General features: G+C 39.8%; 1 protein-coding gene across 2 annotated transcripts in view; it reads right to left on the bottom strand.

Moving 5' to 3' along the window:
- The window catches only part of LOC131195346 (cadherin-6-like), a 217,118-nt gene extending 196,975 nt beyond the window's left edge, over positions 1-20,143 (bottom strand). For both annotated transcript variants that reach the window (XM_058177171.1, XM_058177170.1), the window contains exon 1: positions 19,690-20,143. The gene's annotated coding sequence lies outside the window, so the exon portion shown is untranslated. The remainder of the gene's footprint in view (positions 1-19,689) is intronic.
- Positions 20,144-22,448: the final 2,305 nt, after the last annotated feature.

Here is a 22,448-nt window from a genome sequence, read left to right on the forward strand (position 1 = left end):
ATTGAGAGCAGACTGTCATGGAGAAAATATATCTATGTGATTCCTAAGAGTCATCATTGCATAGGTGGCCAAAAATGTTGTTCACCTAAGATGTACAGAATTTCACTGTATACCTAAGGTGCTATGTACCTAAGATGTACACAGAATGTGACAGTGAGAACTAGGCTCATTCTTTTATGACTGCATCTTACTGTGCAGATATATGTGTGAATTTATTAAGCCTGTAAAAGGAAATAGATATCTTCAACACACACATGCCAATGACGCACCAATTATTTCAGTGAAAGTTGCCCTATATTTATGGGTAAAATACACCACTTCAATCTGGAAATTATAAAGTCAGGTCTCATATAAAATCCTGAATTTTACCTCTGTTTAATCTACATCTCTCTTTCATGCTTTCATGGGTTACAATATGCCACAAGTTAAATAGGAACATGTTCCTCTTCTGCGTTGTTAATTTAATAGCAACAAGAGATATCAACTGGTGTTAGGAACCTCCAAAGCCTCTTCTTGATCAGTTATTCTTAATAACCCTTCTTGATTAGTTATTATCTTGAAACTGGCTTTGGAATGAACAGACCTTCAAACAGGGGAGTTTGAAATATTTGAACTATTGAAATATTAATACTGTTCCTGCTTCCTCCATCAAAGATCACTGCCTGAACATTCAATCCTGGATTGTTAATTATACATATTTGAAATAACAATTATACGATAATTATATATGGTACATTATTTAATTTAGCTATATGTCTCTATGCTGAATAGAGAAGCGGGAACAATTTGTTCCATTCATGTTTTCATGCACACTTAGCCAAACTGCATTTTGCTGATACTTATATCATAGCGCAACTGCGCATTTCAACAATTAAAGGAATTAATTAATACGCACATTTGCACGTAAGAAAAGTGCACACAAAGTGACATCAATTCGCATGCAGGTCTTTTAACCAAGGGCCCCATATGAAGAAAAAAGACTGAATAAACTTACAATTAGAAATGAGAGAAATTGGTTAAAATTAGCCTTGGGTAGATTGGACCATTGCTTCTAAGAAGTAAACCCTGTTTAAATCAATGGGATTCTGACTTAAGCAGCCCCACTATTCCTCAAAGCTCCTCCCACAGCTACTGGCTTCTTGATTTCTTCTGCCATAACATGACTTCAAATACCAGCCAATGCAGTGGGTTTCAATTTTTTTTTACAACCAGTTCTGGGGATGTGGCTTGGTTGGCATGGCATGGCTTGGTGGGCGTGACTTGGTGGGCATGGCAGGGGAAGGATACTGTAAAAACTCCATTCCATCCCCAATCCAGGGGAAGGTTACTGCAAAACCTCCATTTCCTCCCGATCAGCTGGGACTCGGGAGGCAGAGAATAGATGGGGGCGGGGCCAGTCAGAATTTTTACTACCGGTTCTCTCAACTACTCAAAATTTCCGCTACCGGTTCTCCAGAACTGGTCAGAACCTGCTGAAACCCACCTCTGAGCCAATGGTATCAAAGTATGTTATGAAAAACTCTAGTCCTCTGCTGCAATCTTTCGATGATACAATTTTCAGTAGACCAGAAGTGGACAGCTCTTGGTAATTGTGCGATCCTGTACTTGCTTCAGAAGGAAAAAGAAAGAATTTGCTTTATTTTGAATGCTAAAAAGAGCTAACCATACATACATCGGGTTACATCCTTAAGTTCTATGGGATGTGGAAACAGGCATACTAGGATCAAGATAAAAGTTTGGAGATAAAATGAATAACCAATATATCATCTTTCATGGATCACAGGCTACTGCATCGGATGCAACATGCTCATCATCCATCCTAAAACCTTTCCCAATTTTTTCTAGTGACCCAGCCATTAGTGTTCTAAAATCTAAAGAACATCAATCCTTTCCAATAGGCAAAATAAGGCAAATGGTTTCCTTGGGTTTGGTATGCAAAAGGTGGACCGACCATGTTGTTGGAAGAAATATCCAATCTGGGAGAAAGGCAGTAGAGACAAAATGGAGGCTGGAGGCTGATTGGAAAGAGGGTCCATTTATTGATGACGCAGAACCACCAAGCACATGTGATTCTGGGTAGTTGACCACATGGAGTTGAGAGTGGGCGGTATTTATACCTTCTCTTGGGCTTTCCACTTGAACTTCCTGTTCCTGTGCAAGAGCATGTATTCCAATAGCTGGCTCTATAGGTTTTCTGAGCTAAGTTTGGTTGAAGTTTGGAGGGTGATGCAATATCCTTAGGAGATTGTGCAATGCGGTAAGCTCTGTTGCTAAATGGTAGTGGGTTAATGCTATTATGTTCTGAAGGGTCATGTCTTTTTTTTCCATAAAAAAGTTTTATTTTTTACAATCATGTCAAACAACTCATTCAATGTACAGTTATATACAATTAGTCGGGCCTGCCCAGTCACCACCTCCCTTTTTAACACTCTTCCCTCTTCTACCTTCTACTTTCCAGACCTTCCTCTCCTTCTCTTATCTACATCCTCTCCTCCCTCCACCCTACACCTTCCTTCTCTCTCTTCTACCCCTCTTCCTTCCTCTTCTCCTCTTTCCTACCTCCTACTCTCTCTTTTCTCCCTCCCCACCGTTCTAAAATGGTAACTGGGCAGACCCGACCCTACATTAATTATATTTATACATCTTCAATAATCCCTGTACATTAACCATCACTCCATCTCTAGCCTCAACCCCCCAATTCCCCTCCCCCTTACCCCCCACCCCCCACCCTGACTTCCCAGAACAAAATGCAGGGTATCAAAACTAACAATCATAATCTAAAATAATTCCTAAATTATAATCTCTAGTCTCTCCACACTTAATCACACTCTCAATTCCCCTCTCCTTCAGAAATATATCTAATACAAAATATTTCCTAAATTTACTCATATGCTATTCGATATTTTTTTATCTGATACTTATTTTGAATATAATCAATCCACATTTTCCATTCTAAAATATATTTTTCTTGTGTATAGTCTTTCAAGTAAGCAGAGATTTTTGCCATTTCTGCCAGATTTGATACTTTAAGTGTCCATTCTTCAATTGTAGGTAATTCTTCTTTCTTCCAATATTGAGCAATCAAAAGTCTTGCGGCTGTTATTAAGTTCAAAATCAATTTAGTCTCTATAGCTGTACAATCCATAATTATTCCTAGTAAAAAGAACTGCGGGGTAAACTTAATCTTCTTTTCAAAATATTCAGCATGATCCACCATACTTTAATCCAAAATGCTTTAACTTTTTTACAAGTCCACCATATATGGTAATAAGTGGCATCTTCACAATCGCATCTCCAACATTTAGCCTGTACATTAGGATACATACATGACAATTTTTGGGGGTCTAAATGCCATCTATAAAACATCTTATAAAAATTTTCTCTCATATTTTGCGCTTGTGTAAATTTAACATTCCTCACCCAAATTCTTTCCCAAGTTTCCAACATTATTGGTTGCTGAAAATTTTGTGCCCACTTAATCATACAATCCTTAACCAATTCAGTCTCTGAGTCTATTTCTACTAATACATTATACAACCTCTTAATATGCTGTTGGCCTTGATCTCTCATTTGTTTTAACAAATTATCCTCAATTTGCTTAACACCTATTTTTTGATCTAATTTCCATCTAGCTTGTAATTGTCCATATTGGAACCATGTATAATTTTTCCCTTCTTCCCCCATCTTTTCTCTAGATTTCAATTGTAATTCCCCCTTTTCCATAGAAAAAAGTTCTTTATAGGTAACTACCTCCATCTTTTGATATATATTTATATTTTCTATCATGTGTCTCGGGATTGCCCATATTGGAATCTTTCCATCTAATTTATATTGATATTTCCTCCAAACCCTCAATAATGCATTTCTAATTATAGTATTTTTAAATATTTTATCTACTTTCTTATCATATAATAAATAGGCATGCCACCCATATAACAAACCATAACCTTCTATATTCAAAACTCTTTCCTCAGTTAAATTAATCCAATCAGTAATTAATGATAAGACAACTGCTTCATAATACAATTTTAAGTTAGGCATTTTAAGACCCCCCCCCCCCTTTTCCTTGTATCTTGCATTATTTTTAATTTTATTCTTGGTTTTTTGCCCATCCATACAAATTTATTAATCCCTTTTGCCATTCCTGTAATTTAATATCATTCTTAAGCACCGTATCATTTGAAACAAAAATAGAAACCTGGGCAAAACATTCATTTTTATAGCCGCTATTCTTCCCAGCAAAGATAGTTGTAACTTCTTCCAACTCTCCATTTCTTTCCATACCTTCTGCCACAATACCTCATAATTATTTTTGTATAATTTAACATTTGAAGCTGTAATATATATTCCTAAATATTTAACCTTTTTAACAATTTCAAAACCTGTAGTTCTTTCTAACTCTTCTTTTTGTTGTATATTCATATTTTTAGTTATCATCTTTGTCTTTTGCTGATTCACCTTAAATCCAGATACTTTGCCATACTGACCAATTATATCTTTTAAACCAGTTACTGAGTATATTGGTTGAGATACAGTAACAACCAGGTCATCTGCAAAAGCTCTTAATCTGTAATCTTGATGTTTAACTCTAATTCCCTTTATTCGATCGGAACCACGTATTTTATTCAAAAGAATTTCTAAAGTTAAAATAAAAAGTAATGGGGACAAGGGACATCCCTGTCTCGTCCCTTTCCCAATTTTAAAAGTTTCTGTTAACCCACCATTTACTATTATTTGTGCTGTTTGCTTCTGATATATTGCTTTAATTGCATGGATAAAATAATCCCCAAACTGCCAATCCAATTGAAGGGTCATGTCTTAATCCCATCACCCTGAAGGTCTTTTGTTTTGTAGATAGGCTGGCCCAATCTTTCTCATTGGGTACAAAATATCTGCTGGGGGCTATTAAGAAAGGTGGGGGCTGCTTTCCAAGAGCATGTTTCTCCATTCCTCCTTTAGGGAAATATAACATTCTGCCTTTTTAATATTTCCTAAAATATTTCATTCTTCTAGGAGAGGGGTGGGTGCTAACTTTCTACAACATGCATTTGTTGCTAGAGTGGGTTTTAATTTATTCCCCCCCCCCCAGTAGTTGGCCTTGGACTCATTGATTAACAGCTTTCAGCACAGTGCTGTAATATCACGTGTTCCTTTGAGTTTTTCTATTTTATTAAATTTAGGTGCTACCTGACTCCAAAATGTCTGAGTTTGTTCAAGGTTACTCCCAGATAATATTTTTTTCATGGAGATTAAAGCTGTCATTAAGCAACCACTTACGATATATTGTATTTTCAGTTTCTACCTGCATTAACAGAAGAACCTTGCTAAGTTTAGATCCTGTTTGTAGGCAATGAACACACAGGATTTGATTCACCACTGTTCTTTCCTGCTGCAAGCAGTAAAACTTTAAATCCTATATGCATTTCCTGAAAAGCAGCAACTCCGCGAAAGATTAATAGGGTTTATCTGGAAGTAAATAATGTTAAATTTTACTTAGCACTGCAACCCTCTGAACATTTAACCTGAAGGATGCTTCACTGATCATAATTCTCAGTAACCGTATTTAGCATGGGACTGATTTTTCGGCATTTTGCCTACCGCACAATCTCACGCACATCTAGGAAAAGCCCCACTGAGCTTAAAGGGAGCCGCTCCTAACAAAATGTGCACCTTAGGTTGAAGCCTGAGTTTCTAGCCATGAGATATAAACATTGGGGTTTGCCTTTCTTTTCTTTTTTTTCAATTTTAATGCGTATTTCCATAATTTTAGCAAGCATATACAGATGCGAACAGTGGTGGGATTCAATTTTTTTTACTACCGGTTCTGTGGGCGTGACTTGGTGGGTGTAGCATAGCTTGGTGGGCGTGGGAGGGGAAGGATACTGTAAAGTCTCCATTCCCACCTCACTCCAGGGGAAGGATACTGTAAAACCTCCATTCCCTCTCCAATCCAGGGGAAGGTTACTGCAAAATCCCAATTTCTTCTCAATCAGCTGGGATTCCGGAGGCAGGGAATAGATGGGGCCAAGGCCAGTCAGAGGTGGTATTTACCAGTTCTCCGAACTATTCAAAATTTCCGCTACCGGTTCTTCAGAACTGGTCAGATCCTGCTAAATACCATCTCTGGATGCAAAGGATAGCAAACATAAAAATACCTAACAACTACAGGTATATTTCTGTCTTTTTTAAAACTTTCATTCATTTTGTTTTCATTTGTGATACTCCTGATTTTTTTCTTGGCTCAGGGATAACAGGCTTGAAAGCAGTAGTGGGACTACAACTTCCAGCTGCCAGAACTTTACCTACAGCCAAATCCCACCGAGTTCAATATGCCTTATTTCCTAATAAGTATACTTAGAAATGCAAACTCAGTAGGGTTGACTTCCCAGGTAACCATGTTTTGGCTAAAGCTGTCCACTGCCTTTTTCCTCTGCTCAGAAAGATCCCGAAAAGCAGTGGAGAGATAGATGCCTAAGATCTTTTGAACATCCTGGCAAGAACAGAATCTCTGACCACTTTGAATGCTCAGTGGATGGGGGATCATTTCAGAATCCCAGCTTCCATCATATTGACCAGCTTACAACAAAGAGAATTTACACCATTATTACTTTTAAAAGCCACCAGATTTTTCTTCTGAACTGTGACTGGAATTGCCAAGTGCAGGCCCCATGCATTTGTGGGTGTGTCTGTGCATTTCCAGGCTAATGCTACCCTTTCTGACATACTATTTTCTGATGTTATACTTCTCATCAAATTAGAATGCAATTGATTTTATGGGTCCTGATCCTTCAGAGTCTATGGGCAGAAAATTAAGACAGTTCAGTATAGAGTATAGAGAAGTTAAGCCAATGGAAATTGCTTTTTTATAAATGGGGGAAGTGGCTTTGCTCTAAGGCCAGGTTTAATGATCTGTTGACCTGCCACAGTCTTCTCCAGCATACCCATTCTGTTCTTCAAGGTCCCCAGTCCTCATTAGCAGATCTTAGGAGCCTGGAGATCTTAAGAACGAGAAAATGAGGATTCTCCAAATGGTAGAAGTGGAATTGTTTATTGCTGAGGCAAAGCCGTAATGAATACGACCCATTCAAGTTATAACAGAAAGAAACCCACCTCTTGACTTTTCATTCCTCTAGTAATCTGCAGTCTCCTTCTATTGAACTGAGCCTTTCTCTAACCTATTCCTGGTTTGACACCACAGTTAGTCAAAACAAATGGAAATGCAGAACAGATTCACTACCTATTATCTCGCACACCATTGTAAACCTTATAAGGAAATAAAGGAATTACTTTAGCAGGGAGCAATTCAAAGATGCTAAGCAAGCACCAGTAATGCATTCATGAACAGTTCTTGTTACCCATTCTCTCCTTGTGTCTTTGTGTGTGTGTGTGTGTGTGTGTGTGTGTGTGCAGGTGTGCACATCATGTGCACATACAGTGTAAGACAACATTTGAAGAGCTAGGATGCATATTTTATACTTAAAATAAAATCCAATATTACATTTTGACTATAATATTCATTCTGGCATGGCAGCCTAATTAATCCATAAATGCCTCCCCATATTGCCAAAGGCAAGGGCATCGTTAAATGGATTGGTTTGAAACACAACATGGTTGGCAAGGATCCGAGCTTGAACAGATGGAAGATATATAGCCAATGAGCATACAGTATTTGGGATATGGAACTGCGTCTTGTCATGGTGATTTATTATAATGATTGGTCGCACAATCAGCCAGATATTTAAACTGGATTTAGTATTTTTTTTATCTACCTATCAAGTCCTTCCAAAGGACCTGGGATAGCCAGATGTTGTTTGATGATGTTGAAGGTATTGTCGCAGGATGTAAACTGTTCCAAGTGAAGCTGCCTTTCGCATTTGACGGATGGTGATTTTGTCCATGCCAATACTTTGCTGCTCCAGATGTTTTGGGATCAAGTGGTGCTTTAGATGTTTTGGAATTGCAGCCAAGGCCTCTATTACTATTGGTAGTATTTTTGCTTTCTTTTGCCACCGTCGTTTGCAAGCCTTTGTATGTTGTGATTTTTCTCGTTCTTTCTCTTCTCTTCTGCTGCCTCTAGGTACTGCCATGGATGTAAACTGTTCAGAGTAAAGCTGCCTTTTGCAATTCATTGATGATGATTTTTGTCATCATTTTGCTACTACTACTACTATTTTAAATAACCTCCCAGGCAAATATATTCACAGATGGAGCAACAAGAGCTGTGTGCCTCATTTCCAATGAGAAGAGAAGTTTGAGAAATTGGATTAAGACTAGATTATGGCATTGGTTAAAAGATTAACTAGCTCTATGATGGATTTTTCTTACTGATGAGAATGATTTTTTTTCTCATAATCCTGAGGATTTTCATAGTGGTCTGGCCTGAAATCAAGTAGAGGCAAGTGCGTAAGAACAGGAATGAAAAACATCTGAGCCCTCACAACTCTCATTCACAGCCAGGGTTTCAAACACGGTTAGAAATGTCACTCTGCATCATTGTACATGCAGGATGGACTGAAATTCAGAATGGACTTTTAGACTTTGGGATATATTTTTGTGTGTATGTGTTATTTTCCTCAGTTTGCTTATCAGTGACAAAATGAAAAGAGGAATAACCAGCAGGGCTAGTAATACCCAGAGCAGTGGCTGAGCCTCTATCAACAGAGCGGAAACTTGAAAAGAATTTGACTTTTGGAGTTTGATGGTTTTCAGTTTTCACTGTAATAACTGAGCTCTACAAATCCGCACACGATCTATGGAACAAAAAAATATTGCATATTTACCCTGGATCTCTATGACTTTAATAGAAGAGAATATATCTTCTAACTCAGGATTGATCTGTTTAGTCACAGGTAGCCTCTTAGCTTGCTTGTTTGTATTCAGATGTTTCATTACCTGACTAGGTAACATCATCAACGCTAGTGAGTGTGAGGTTTGATCTCTGTGTACTTTCTTCCTTATGACTCTATCATGCCAATGTGAAACTCTCTGATAGAAAAAAAAGTTTCCAGCCAACTTGTCAATACAAGAAATCAGAAGAAAAGTTATTATACTGACACACTGAAAAAAGAGAGAAACTTCCTTCATTTGTAATTTTCAGTGGCATCTGCAAAATCTTGGAGTTCAAAATTGATCTCCTGTCCACATGACATTTTTCCCATCTCATCTTCAGCATATTATTTAAAAGATTTGATATGTAATCCATAAGCTCCTCCAAGTCACAACGTCTAAACTGTACTGTCCTCTTCTACACACTTTAGGAGATAGGTTTATATACAATTCCACCAAACCAAGCAGAGCACAAGGAAAGTCAGATCAGCACATCATAATAGGTTATAAGCTGTAGAAAAAGTAGATTGTGCTAAGTACAACAGGTCAGATTGACTTTGGGAGATTTCTGGTGTTAAACACATGCACACAAAATCTTTACACTGATTCCATTCATATATACAGTATGTGCATGGGGGGTGGGGTGGGGTGGGGTGGTAAACAGGCCTCTTGGAAACAAGACAAAGAATGGGCAAATGGTTAAGCTCTACAGCCAGATGGAAGGATGCAAGGATATGATTGGGTTCAAGCAGTGATTGATTCTTTCTTGATGGAAGGGATGATTCTGTCAGCTCTTAATGAGATAGTGGTTTGCTCACTTTTCAAGGATTGTTAGTTGACCCAAAAAGTCTGGACCATTTTTGTCCCGTTTCCAACCTTCCGTTTTCAAGGAAGGTGATGGAGAAAATGATTGTGCTGTAGCTTTTTTAAAAAAAATTATTTATTTTATTTATTTTATCAAGCATGTATTTTATGACAGATACAAGTGTAAACATAATTATAAATACATGTAAAGGATACAAATAAAAGGGGACATTAGGACATGGACGGTAGGCACGTTGGTGCGCTAAAGCCCTTACAGACTCCTTAGGAATGGGGTGAGGATGACAATAGATCGTCTAAGGTTAAAGTTATGGGGATTTGGGGAAGAAACCACAGAGTCAGGTAGTGCATTCCAAGCATTGACAACTCTTGAAGTTACTGAAGTTGTATTTTCTGCAGTCTATTTTGGATCGGTTTACCATGAGTTTGTATCTATTGTGTGCTCTTGTATTGTTTTGGTTGAAACTGAAGCATTCATTGGCTGGTAGGACATTGTAGCAGATGATTTTATGTACTATGCTTAGGTCAAACTGAAGATGATGAAGTTCTAAGTTGTCTAAGCCCAAAATTTCGAGTCTGGTGGCATAAGGTATTTGGTTGCGAGCAGAGGAGTGGAGGACTCGTCTCGTGAAATACCTCTGGACTCGTTCAATTGTATTAATGTCCGATATGCAGTGTGGGTTCCAGACAGATGAGCTGTATTCAAGAATTGGTCTGGCAAAAGTTTTGTATGCCCTAGTTTGCAGTTCAATATTACCGGAGAAGAAGCTATGCAAGATTAGGTTAACTACTCTTAATGTTTTTTTAGCAATGCTGTTACAGTGAGCTTCAAAAGGACACTGATGAAATAGATTCACTGGACTCCTTTCAGTCAGGCTTCAGGCCAGGATATGGAGTGGAAATGCCATTGATCACACTCTTGGAGGACTCTGGTGGGAGCAGGGTTGGATTATTGCATCCATCTGACCTCTTCTTGGCATCTCAGCAGTTTTCAATACCGTCAATTATGGTATCCTTCTGGACTGGCACTGGGAGTTATGGGTTGCATAGCACTGTGCTGTGTTGGTTCTTATTTTCCTCTGGACCGGTTCCAGTCAATCTTGATAGGAGTAACATGTTTGAACCTTCTGGTATTGATAACCTTTCATCATTGGCCTTAAATAAGGTGGCACTGGTACAAAATTTGGGACTCCTCCTGAATTCAGAGATGTTCTTCTCCAAAAGCAAGTGGTAGTTGAGGCTAGGCAGGCCCTTGCACACCTTTCTGCCCTTCAAGGACGTTGTCTCTGCCATCAACCATAAAGCGTGGCAAGAAAAAAAGGGGGATAGAGAGATGGAGGGACAAGCAGGAAACCACAAGAGCGGAATTGGCTGAAAGTTTACTCATAAGCAAGAAATGAAGGGGAAAAATGCACAAGGCTTTATGGAAGGAATATCAGAGTTATGACTGGGGACTGAGTCAATGTTGGCTGGAGAGCTGGAATTTCACCATGTGAGGAGAAACCATTTGGGGATCTAGCTAAGAAGAGAAAGATTCTAGGATAGAGAGAAAGGTGGGAATGGAGAACTGTCACCATAAAGGCACCATAAATAATCAGCTAGGGGAGACGTCGGCAAAGTCACTTAGAGTAAATCCATTTTGGATGGGTTGGAAAGCAGAATTATTTGATCGCCTGATGTTCATTCAACAGCTTTGTATATTGTTAAGTTCCTAATACCAGTGTGGATCTCGTACTATTTTCAATGATATCTGTAAAAGCTGTGCAGTGTCTGCAATGAGAGAGGAGATGTTTTCTTCTCTTATTAAATGCCACCCTTAAAGCTCTCCCCATCCCACCAGAGGTGAGTTTCAGTGGTTCTGACCAGTTCTGGAGAACCGGTAGCGGAAATTTTGAGTAGTTCGGAGAACCGGTAGTAAAAATTCTAACTGACCCTGCCCTCATCTATCCTCTGCCTCCCAAGTCCCATCTGATCGGGAGGCAATGGGGATTTTGCAGTAACCTTCCCCTGGAGTGGGGTCGGAATGGAGATTTTACAGTATCCTTCCCCTGCCACGCCCACCAAGCCATGCCCACAGAACTGGTAGTAAAAATTTTTGAAACCCACCACTGCACCCGACCCTAGGAAGAGTATAGCAGCAGTGATGGTTGATGGGAATACATCTCTGTATAGAATCAGCTCTTACACATGCCGCACGATACAGAAAGGAAAGAGCGCTACAATCGTGTCCATTCAAAAGAAAGCTAGTGTGGGGATAGATGTAGGGAGGAGACAGGGGTGTAATCTACTTACCTTCCTTACCAGTTTGGAAGTACTTGTGCCTTGTGCGCGTGCTCACTTTGCTCCTGCGCATGCACGCATCACATGTGCATGCAGACCATCTGCACATGCGCAAAACCTTCTGCGCATGCGCGGAAGATAAAAACGCATTACTTCCTGGTTAAAACCAGGAAGTAATGACTCCCCAGGTGGGTAGGCATAGCTTTGCTCCACTATAGCTACCAGATCGCTGAACTACCAGCCATGATCGCTACCGGATCATGCGATCCGATCCAATCTGGGAGCATTTCACCCCTGGAAGGAGACCAAAGTGTCACACAGCAGTTTGAATGGAATTATCACTCCCTTCAGGTGCAGCTGAGATACAACAGAAAGAGAAGGTAGGAAATGTAACATATACAAGGGGTCAAAAGAACCCTTCAGTAAAATGTGTTAAATGTATTAAATGTATTAAATACAATGCATTCAATGCATATGTCTATTTTATTTTATATGTCTATTTTTATTTTTTTTTATTTGCATTTATATCCTGCCCTTCTCCGAAGACTCAGGGCGGCTTACACTATGTCAAGCAATAGTCTTCATCCATTTGTATATCATATACAAAGTCAACTTATTGCCCCCAACAATCTGGGTCCTCATTTTACCTACTTTATAAAGGATGGAAGGCTGAGTCAACCTTGGGCCTGGTGGGGCTTGAACCTGCAGTAATTGCAAGCAGCTGCTGTTAATAACAGACTGTCTTACCAGTCTGAGCCATAGAGGCCCCTATTCATTACACCCTGCCTTAAACTGTCTGCCAATATTACAGCGGGGCAGGGCTTTGAAAATCCTGTTTCTTAAAGGTCAAGACACCAAAAGTAGTCAGCTATACAGAGCTTTTGCTTGTTCTTCGGTCAGTCAGATGTGGATTTTTGATTTTAGAATTGTGGGTTTTTGGCAATACGTTGCCAAAACGGAAACTGCAAGAATCAAAATAGTACTGACATAAACAAATTCAAAACCTTCTGACATTTTGGCCTCTGCTTTGTTCTCTTGCCAAGTCTGTGTCACTTATATGGACTATTCACATCTCAGATTGATGTGTACTATGCAGCCGAGTCTGAATGTATCCAGTTGTGAAAATGAAATCATCAGTTCTGTATCACTCTGCCTTTTTGGGCAAAAATATAACCATCCAACCAACGTTAATTACTTTTAATGTGGTGATTCTATTCAGAGAGACTTAGTTCTGGTTCTTAAGCTTCTCATTGAAATTCACTGGTCAGAAAACAAACATCTTGGGGTTAGTTGTTTGAATGGAAATACATGTGAATAGGAATATTTCTTATGGCATCAAAGAATAATGATAACTAAGTCTTTCATTACCAAACAGTAGTCTGCTGTATTTATGTATTTATTTACTTGAGAATTAGGATAATTCTTTCAATAAACAATGTATGTTATTGATGTTTAATATATTCCTTCAAATATTTGTGATGGCTACATAGCTTTTTTCCTTCAAAGGAAAAAAAACAAAAAACCAGATCCAGGGAATTATAGACCAATCAGCCTGATAACAATATCTGGGAAGATATTGGAAAAGATAATCAAGCAACAAATCTGGGAACACCTACAAGCAGACAAAGTTATAACCAATAGCCAACATGGTTTAGTCAAAAACAGATCATGCCAAATAAATCTTATTTCATTCTTTGACCATGTGACTAAATTAGTGGATCAGGGAAATGCTGTGGACATAGTATATTTAGATTCCAGTAAAGCATTTGATAATCATCCACCTATAGATAAAATCAATCCTTTGCACAGCGACATAACATCATCCCATAACAGATTTGCAAGTGCCTGAAATGCTCCATAGAATCTATTGCTAGATCACATGCATGAACTTAAATATTCATGCTTTCATGAATTAGGTTTTATGGCCTCTGGGACAAACATAGGACCAACTGATACATTATTGGATCAATGCATAGAACACAGGACATCTTCAAAGTAGTTTTCACCTGACATGGAAGGATGGTTTGAATATTTGGAGACAGGTGAAAAAACAGACGTAATTTGGAAATATTCCTAGAAAACAAAGTGTTCCCTCAACACTGTCAAACTATTTACTAAGTCTGCCCTACTATTAATCTTCTCATAGTTCCCATCACCCATCTCCTTCCGCTTATGACTGTATGATTGTAACTTTGTTGCTTGTATCCTTACGATTTATATTGATATTGATTGTTTCCTGATTGCTTATTTGTTCCCTATGACTATCATTAAGTGTTGTACCTTATCATTCTTGAGGAAGGTATCTTTTCTTTTATGTACACTGAGAGCATATGTACCAAGACAAATTCCTTATTCATCCAATCACACTTGGCCAATAAAAATTCTATTCTATTCTATTCTATTCTATTCTATTCTATTCTATTCTATTCTATTCTATTCTATTCTATTCTATTCTAAAATATAAATATATATTGTATATATACTGTATGTGTTTGTGTGTGTATGTATATATACACAATGTCTGTGTGTGTATGAGAAATATTCTTAACTGTTATGTTAAGGATTTGTTGGATGCTAAGAAATTGTAGGGTTTTGAATTGAAGTGGCTTCCTGGGTTTTATTTTAAGGACATATAGTAGGTTTTTGGTCCAAGAACCATACTTGACCCTTAAATGGTATACCAGAGTCCACCCTTTAAAATGTGGGTGGAGCTGAAACAAAAAGGAGGTAGGTCAGGACAAACATATCCAAATGTTTAAATTATCATGCACAGTTAATATAATTCATTCCCATACATAAACATCTCTCATATAAATTATTTCAATTCATATGTAATTTTCTGATATTGGCTTCCAAGAAGTATTGAAACATGAAGTCAATATCTTTTTTTCCAGAAGCATGAGAAATAGCACCATGGCAAAATTCAGATGAATTTCACCTTCTACCAACATTCAATTGCAAATGTTCATAACTTTGACTTGGTAGTCCTTCCTTCTATACCCATATAAATAAAAACATCTAGGTGGGCCAATGCCAACAATTACAATAAAATGGAACTTGCTGACCTATAAGCCTAAACATGACATTCCAGAACTCATTGGCATGTCCATATACTGAAGCTTCTTATTGTTTGAAAGGAAAATTATGCTGAATAATTTAATCAAAGTCAGACAGGGAGCCTTTGTCAAGAGCCAATGATCAAGACCGAGAACCTAGCTCAAAATTAGCAGTCCAGTATAATATCTTGATGAAAATGTTACCATTACATTTTAAAATAATTCTTTGCAATGGATAGATTTTTCTCCACACATCACATTTGATTTATGACTTGGATTCTTTGCCTGTAAAATTCAGAATTCAGAAGAAAAGGATGGCTTGAAAAAGTATTGATAATACATTTTTTTAGGCAAGGTAGATCTACAGGTGCTGAATCAGAACTAATTTCTTGGGGAAAGAAAAACTCACACTGCTGTCTACTTTCATTGGCCATCCCTACTTCAGTCAGAGAAAATCCGATTCTGTCAAATTCCAAATTAAAAACCTTTAGAATAGAATAGAATAGAATAGAATTTTTTATTGGCCAAGTGTGATTGGACACACAAGGAATTTGTCTTGGTGCATATGTTCTCAGTGTACATAAAAGAAAAGATACGTTCATCAAGGTACAACATTTACAACACAATTTTTTTGTTTTGTTTACATTTATACCCCGCCCTTCTCCGAAGACTCAGGGCGGCTTACAATGTATAAGGCAATAGTCTCATTCTATTTGTATATATATATATTTTTTGATGATCAATATATCAATATAATATCATCATCAATTGATGATCAATATATCAATATAAATCATAAGGATTGCCAGCAACAAGTTATAGTCATATAGTCATAAGTGGAAAGAGATTGGCGATGGGAACTATGAAACGATTAATAGTAGTGCAGATTCAGTAAATAGTCTGACAGTGTTGAGGGAATTATTTGTTTAGCAGAGTGATGGCCTTCGGGAAAAAACTGTTCTTGTGTCTAGTTGTTCTGGTGTGCAGGGCTCTATAGCGTCGTTTTGAGGGTAGGAGTTGAAACAGTTTATGTCCAGGATGCGAGGGATCTGCAAATATTTTCACGGCCCTCTTCTTGATTCGTGCAGTATACAGGTCCTCAATGGAAGTATAAAGTATATATAAAGTATATAAAGTATAAAGTATATAAAGTATAAAGGCTTTCAGATTTGAAAGCCATAAAGTGCATGTTAACTTATGCCCCGAGTCAACAGGAGAATTGATTTACTAGCCCAAAGGATTTCTCATTCAGGTGCTTATATGTAAAACTACAGATATGTTCTCCAAAGGAACATTAGCAGTAGACTCCTAGTCACATCAACAGTCCATCCTTCTCAAATTTTATTTAATAAAAAATTACACAGAAGACTACATTGATGGTATCCAACAATAACCCCAAAAGGCAATACAAAAGAACACCACCACCCCCTTTGCTTTTCCAGTATTTTACAGGTCAGGGAAAATATTTATTCAAAGTGCAAATCTAAATGAAGTAACTTAACTCATAAATACATACATTCCGTTCCTTTCACTTTACGAAGTGCACTATGCATGCTTTGAGACCATAGTCAAAACAGCTGATCTACAAGCATTAGGTATGTTCATTGCCTTGAGTTTCTTATAAAGTAATAAAAATGGGATGGCAATAAACAAAGAGAATAAAGAAAATCCATACCAATAAATAAATAAATATAAATGCATACCGATAAATAAATAAATATAATATATTAGCAGATCCTGACTCTGCTAATCTTTAGTGCCAACGTTGTTAATTCCTCAGATCAGAATTATTGCCATGTGGCAGGTTAATGTTTATGCCGATGCATGATCATAAATCATGATTTAAAGCTTGGTTTTGCAGTGAAGTTAATGCTGTGACCGATGGATTAATTTCAGTTTTGCTAGCTGTTTCAAATTTCATAAACTTCCATAACAAAGTTGCTATCTAAATAAGCTTTAATACTAAAACATGGCATTGAAAGATATACCCCCCCTCTCTTCAACCCCTCCCCTTACACACACACAAATAAATAAACAATGAAATAAAATGTGCTCAAGATTTGAAGCATCACAGTTAACTAGGGAGGGACCCCCCCTTTAAATTTCCATTACAAAATATAAAAAGCAGGTTATAAGGAAGGAAAAATCTTCCAAGAAGATAAAACATTTTGATGAAACTTTTGTTCAAACTTTCGTACAAGTTTTGGATACCCAATGACCAACATTCCATGCCTGCGCAAAGAGAACTGGAATGCATCTTCGGTCGGTTCCTCATATTGGTTTTGAGGCCATATATTTTAATGCTCTAACCTTTCTCTCCATAGGCATAAGAAATATTTAACTGCAGGCGATTTGCTCTCACTGTACACATTGAGGGAAACATCTTTTAAACGGTAAGCAGTGATTTTTATCAGTCTTGTTCTTTTTTTAATCAGCGTAATCTTTAATAAGCTAGCCTTGAGATACATGATTCACAAGTGTGAAAACTATTCTCAGTAGGAACTGGGGCTTTAATCCCTAAAGGGGACACTTCCAAGGCCCTCAAATGGCCGCAGCGGATAACTGCAAAGGAGCTACCTCCAATCTGAATAACACTGACTTGCATTTAGGATCTCTCCTCTGCTTCTAGTATCGGAACAACCAGTGACTTGGGTTGCAAATTGCTCAAAACTAGAGGCAGAAAAGCTAGGAAACGGACAAAGGCTTGAGATACAATCAGTGGGAAGCGATTCGGACCCGACGCTCTTTATTAGCACGTTCAATCTACTTCAGCGATATTGAATCGTTTCCTCTCACAGTGGCAACTGGACAGGGATCTGTGTTGGCATCTTACAGAGAAACAGCGAAGAGCAAGGCTCGTCTGCAGATTCTCCATCCTGCTTCCCAAGGAAAAGATGCGTCCTTAAAAAAAACATGGGGGGTGGGGGGGATGCTGACGTCCTCAATCATTTTCATCATGTCAAAGGAGAGGGAGCTCTCAATCCATTTGCTAGAACGTTTAAAGTTCAAGGCAAAGATTTACGGGCGGAACCATCACAACCGCCAAAGAAAGCTCCTGCCGAGAGCAAGAATGGAAGAATGTTTATCTGGTAAGCTCAGAGATGCACATTTCCACCAAACACTTTCCCCAAGGCACCTCCCTTGTAGTCCCTTCTAAAAAGCAAGGCAGGGAAATATTTGCATGTGTGTCTCTCTAATATCTTTCATGTAATCCCACGTGTAGCATCGGTTTTCTAAATGTAAATTTGCACACATATCTGCACACATTAAGCATATAATGTTACACAGAACTTTTAACAGCAACAAGCAAGAGCCATGCCGGAATGTTTCATCTACAGAGTAATTTGCTGGTTCCACCATACATGCAGGATCCATCAAACTATTTTTCTTCAGTAACCTATTTACTGGAGAACGAGATTGGTGCACGTCTCTTGAACCTCTCAGAAAAAGGTCCGAAGCTTCCACCTCCCTATCCCAAGTGAAGTCAGAAAAACTTTTAAGTAATGCGGGGTGGGGGGAGGCATAAAGAAACATCCCTTGACCTCTTTGGTGCTGAGGAGGAGGAACAGCAGATGTGCTCTTGATCCCTTTCTGGTTAAAGGCAGCAGATGTGCTGCTGAGCCGACTGTAATCTTAGCCATTACACTTCATGATCCTTGAATGTCATCAGGAGTTACCGTGTCTACGACTGACTATCCAATTGCACTTACAAAGCGCTGCATTTAACTCTCCATAAAATATGGATTTTATTGCAGCACTGTCAGGACCCCATTCACAACCGCTGACCCTCGGGGCCGTTTACCTATCCCGCAGTTTCTCCACCAGCCTTTTGAATACATACACACATATATGCCTCCGCCGCGTTTCAATATCTAGACTTTCGTCTCACCCTGAAATTTTTCTAGCATCACTTAGCGCCGATCTATATACATCTTCACGCCATCTCATCTCCCCCCCCCCCCGCCACACAGTACTACTTCGTTTAACCTGTAAAGGATTTTCATAGTTCAGCAGCGTTCTCCAGTCATTCCTTCTTCTCTCGGCTCTTCCTAACCGAAAGCCCTTCTTTCCATCGCGCATCCCTTCTAAATCAGCATCTTACCACCGGATCTCCTTCTTCTCTCTCTCTGCCTCACAAGACCAAAAACTGATCTCCGGAGAAGTTTTCTTTTCTTTTGAGGGGAAAAAAAAAAAAAGCAACCCAGCAAGAGGAGGCTTTGTAAGCTTCCCGGGATCCGGCAAGCTTCGCAAACGGCAACCCACGCAAGACACCCGACTCCTCTACTTAACGCGGACGGGCACCTTACCTACTCCGGCTAAGGAGCCCATTCATTTCGCGCATCCAATTGCCACCCTATCCGTGCGCCAAGCGGACACGCCGCCTTTTCCCCAGCCTTCCAGAGCGCTGCGCTGCGCTGCGCTGCGTTGCCCTGCCCATGTGCGAGCCTCAGCTCCTCGTCTGCCCCCCCCCGCCCCCGACTAACGGACCTGCCAACTTTTGCAAACAACGAGGAAGGCTAAGCTTTGACAGCAGTCCAAAGGGGAAAAAAAAGAAAAAAGAAAAGAAAAGAAAAGGAGAGAGAGCGAGAGAGCAAAAGAAGTCCAACCGCCACGCCAAGAGCCGCTTTGGCGGCAGGTTCCCGCGGACTGGGGGTGGGGGGCGCGCCCTTCCCGGAGCTCAAAGCCTCAGCCCGTCTCGCCTTACCGTGGGGAAGGGAAGGATGCTTTAGCCGCTCCGTTTTACAAAGCAGGGCAGGAAACGCGGCCGGCGTCGGTGGCAACGGCGCCGCTTCTCCTCCTGCCCCTCTCCGCCTCCTCCGCTGGTGCGGCTGCTGGTGGTGCGGCGGGAGCGACTTGCTTGGACCGGAGCTCCTCAGTCTCTTGCTCGCCCAGCATCCCTTTACAACTCTGCCTTTCGCGGGGGCTGGAGGCGAGGGGTGGTGGTGGAAAAGCCAAGGCAAGTGGGCTCTCACGGGTCGATGCGATGCCCACTCAGCTCTCGCCAGGCTCTGAAAGGGAGAAGAATGCGAGGAAGAAGAAGAGAAGGAGGAGGAAGAAGAAGAGGGGCTCGATCCCTCGCCCGGTCCTTCTCAGACGCGCTGCTACTGGACGCTCCCGTTGCTGCTGCTGCGGCGGCGGCGGCTGCTACTGCTCTCTCTTGCCGCGCCGCTTGGAAAACTGCAGCCTCCGAGAGGAAGGTTAAAGGCTTGGGAAAAAGAGAAAGCGCCTCTTCCAGGCACCCAGCGATTTGCAAGTGAATGAGATGGGAGGGACGAAGGGGAGGGCTTTGTGGAAGGACCCCCCCCCCCACCTCGGCTTGTCTGAATGGGTGACAAAGACTGGCTTTCTTGAGTGGGGGGGGGGAGAGAATCGCTCCAGCAAGTCCTCATCCGGCCAACAGCCATCAACTAAGTGTGTTCTGGCATTTGTGTGTTCGTTGCATATGCCTTTAAGATGTAGATTTATCTCCTCTGCCCTGGACCTCTCTGTCACTACATAGTCCCGGTTTAAAGTCACTGATCTCCAGATTATTATTATTTTTTTGCACATTCGGGAAACGAATTTGCTGCTATGAGTTGATATAGAAATTAAACAGCGCAGGTGCTAAAACAGACGCTTGGGTGAAGTCTTGTAGATAGGCCCCCACACTAGAAAGCTGACTGAAGTGGCCAAGATTGTGATTTAATTTACAGCTGTGTTTTCGTAGAAAGGGAAGAAAGGAGGGGGCGGTTAGGACAGGGGGCTCAGTCTCTGACTGAATCTCTGATTGACTTAGTCTCTGACTCTGATTCAAATACAAGCATCTAGGTTCTTCTGCTTTAAGCCAGTGGAATGGCCTAGGAATTAGGAGACTGAGTTCTAGTCCTGCCTTAGGCAGGAAAGCCAGCTGGCTAGTCACTCTCAGCCCAACTCATAAGGTTATTATTGGAAAAATAGGAAGAGGAAGAAGTGCTAGCTATGTCCCAAAGGTGCTTTTTCGGGAGACAACTGGACTTTCTTGGTTTTTCTTTTGAAGATGTTTTGCTTCTCATCCGAGAAGCTTCTTCAGTTCTGTAGCTCTTCCTCAGAGCTGAAGAAGCTTCTTGGATGAGAAGTTAAATGTCTTCAAAAGAAAAAAAACAAAACAAAACAAGAAAGCCCAGTTGCCTCCTGAAAAAGCACCTTTGGGACAATCATGACCTGGATGACTGAGAATCCGTACAGACTTTTAGTATTAGATAGTTGTGCCTTATACAAAATAATAATGGTGACATAACAATCTAATAAATAAAATAAAGACTTCTAGTGATCCAAAATCCACCACAGGTGCCCTGGCTGAATTGCACTATTTATGGGTTCCCCCCCAAACTGAGTATTGTCAAATGTTAACAAAATATTCTTCTTTCTTAAATGCATTGTCCTATAGTCTGTCTTATATGATAACCTTTTAAGTACCCGAGAACGGTATATGATCCCTCATTAGTCTTTTCTCTGAAGACGAAAGGTCTCAAAATCTATCAAACATCTCCCTAGAATTTATTTTCCTGTCCTGGATCATCCTTGTTGCTTTCCTCTGAGCCAGTGGTGGGTTGCCCCCAGTTCGCATCAGTTCTATAGAACCAGTAGTAAAAACCGGCGGGAGGCTCCACCCACTGACCCGAACATCATCAAAAGTGATCTGCGCAATGCACACGGGCACGATGCGAAACAGTAGTAAAGATAAGTAGAACCCACCCCTGCTCTGAGCATATTCCAAACTCTCAGAGTTCTTACAATGTAGTACCTAAATCAAAACCATTTTCAAGGCAACCAACCTAATATAAAATATAATAATAATGATCACATGTAGTTAGGAATCTATATGACTGTAGATGCACCCTGAAATTACATTCGGCATTTTTGCAACCCTGTCACCCTGTTGACTTTAGCAGGGTGCTCGACTTTATGCTAATTTAAAATAATTTCCACGGTGAATTCAAGATGAATTCTCAAAAGTCTTTTGAGCTGAAAGTCTTTAAAAACCTGCATTATCTCAATATGCACTTTCTTTCAGTTAGCTCTACTTTCAGGTGGCTCAATTGGCTATGATGTCAGTCAGCAAACTTTTCTGCTGTGGCATCCAAGTCGTGAGCCTTCCCTTCAAGCTCCTTTAGAGCTGTTTGGTTTTAAGTTTTCTTGACTGCTGAAACCATTTTCAGTGTTAAATATGATCTCTTCCTTCCTCATCATGAGCTGCTCCTAAATTAATTCCCAGCAAAGGTCATTCTGGGTGCAAAATTCAGGGAATCGCAAGTCTTCACATCTGCAAGAGTCCCTGAAAAGCAGGTTTCTGCTTTTATTTTTTATTTTATACACACACACACAAATAATAAGGTATGTTATTATTTATATTACATCAAATTATTATATTTTGCCAATTGAGTGTAAGAGTTTTTAGGAATATAGACTGCCATAAGAAGCTCTTAAAGTTTAAAGATTAGGGAC

This window comes from Ahaetulla prasina, chromosome 3, assembly GCF_028640845.1.
Source record: "Ahaetulla prasina isolate Xishuangbanna chromosome 3, ASM2864084v1, whole genome shotgun sequence".
In the NCBI taxonomy this organism is placed as follows: domain Eukaryota; kingdom Metazoa; phylum Chordata; class Lepidosauria; order Squamata; family Colubridae; genus Ahaetulla; species Ahaetulla prasina.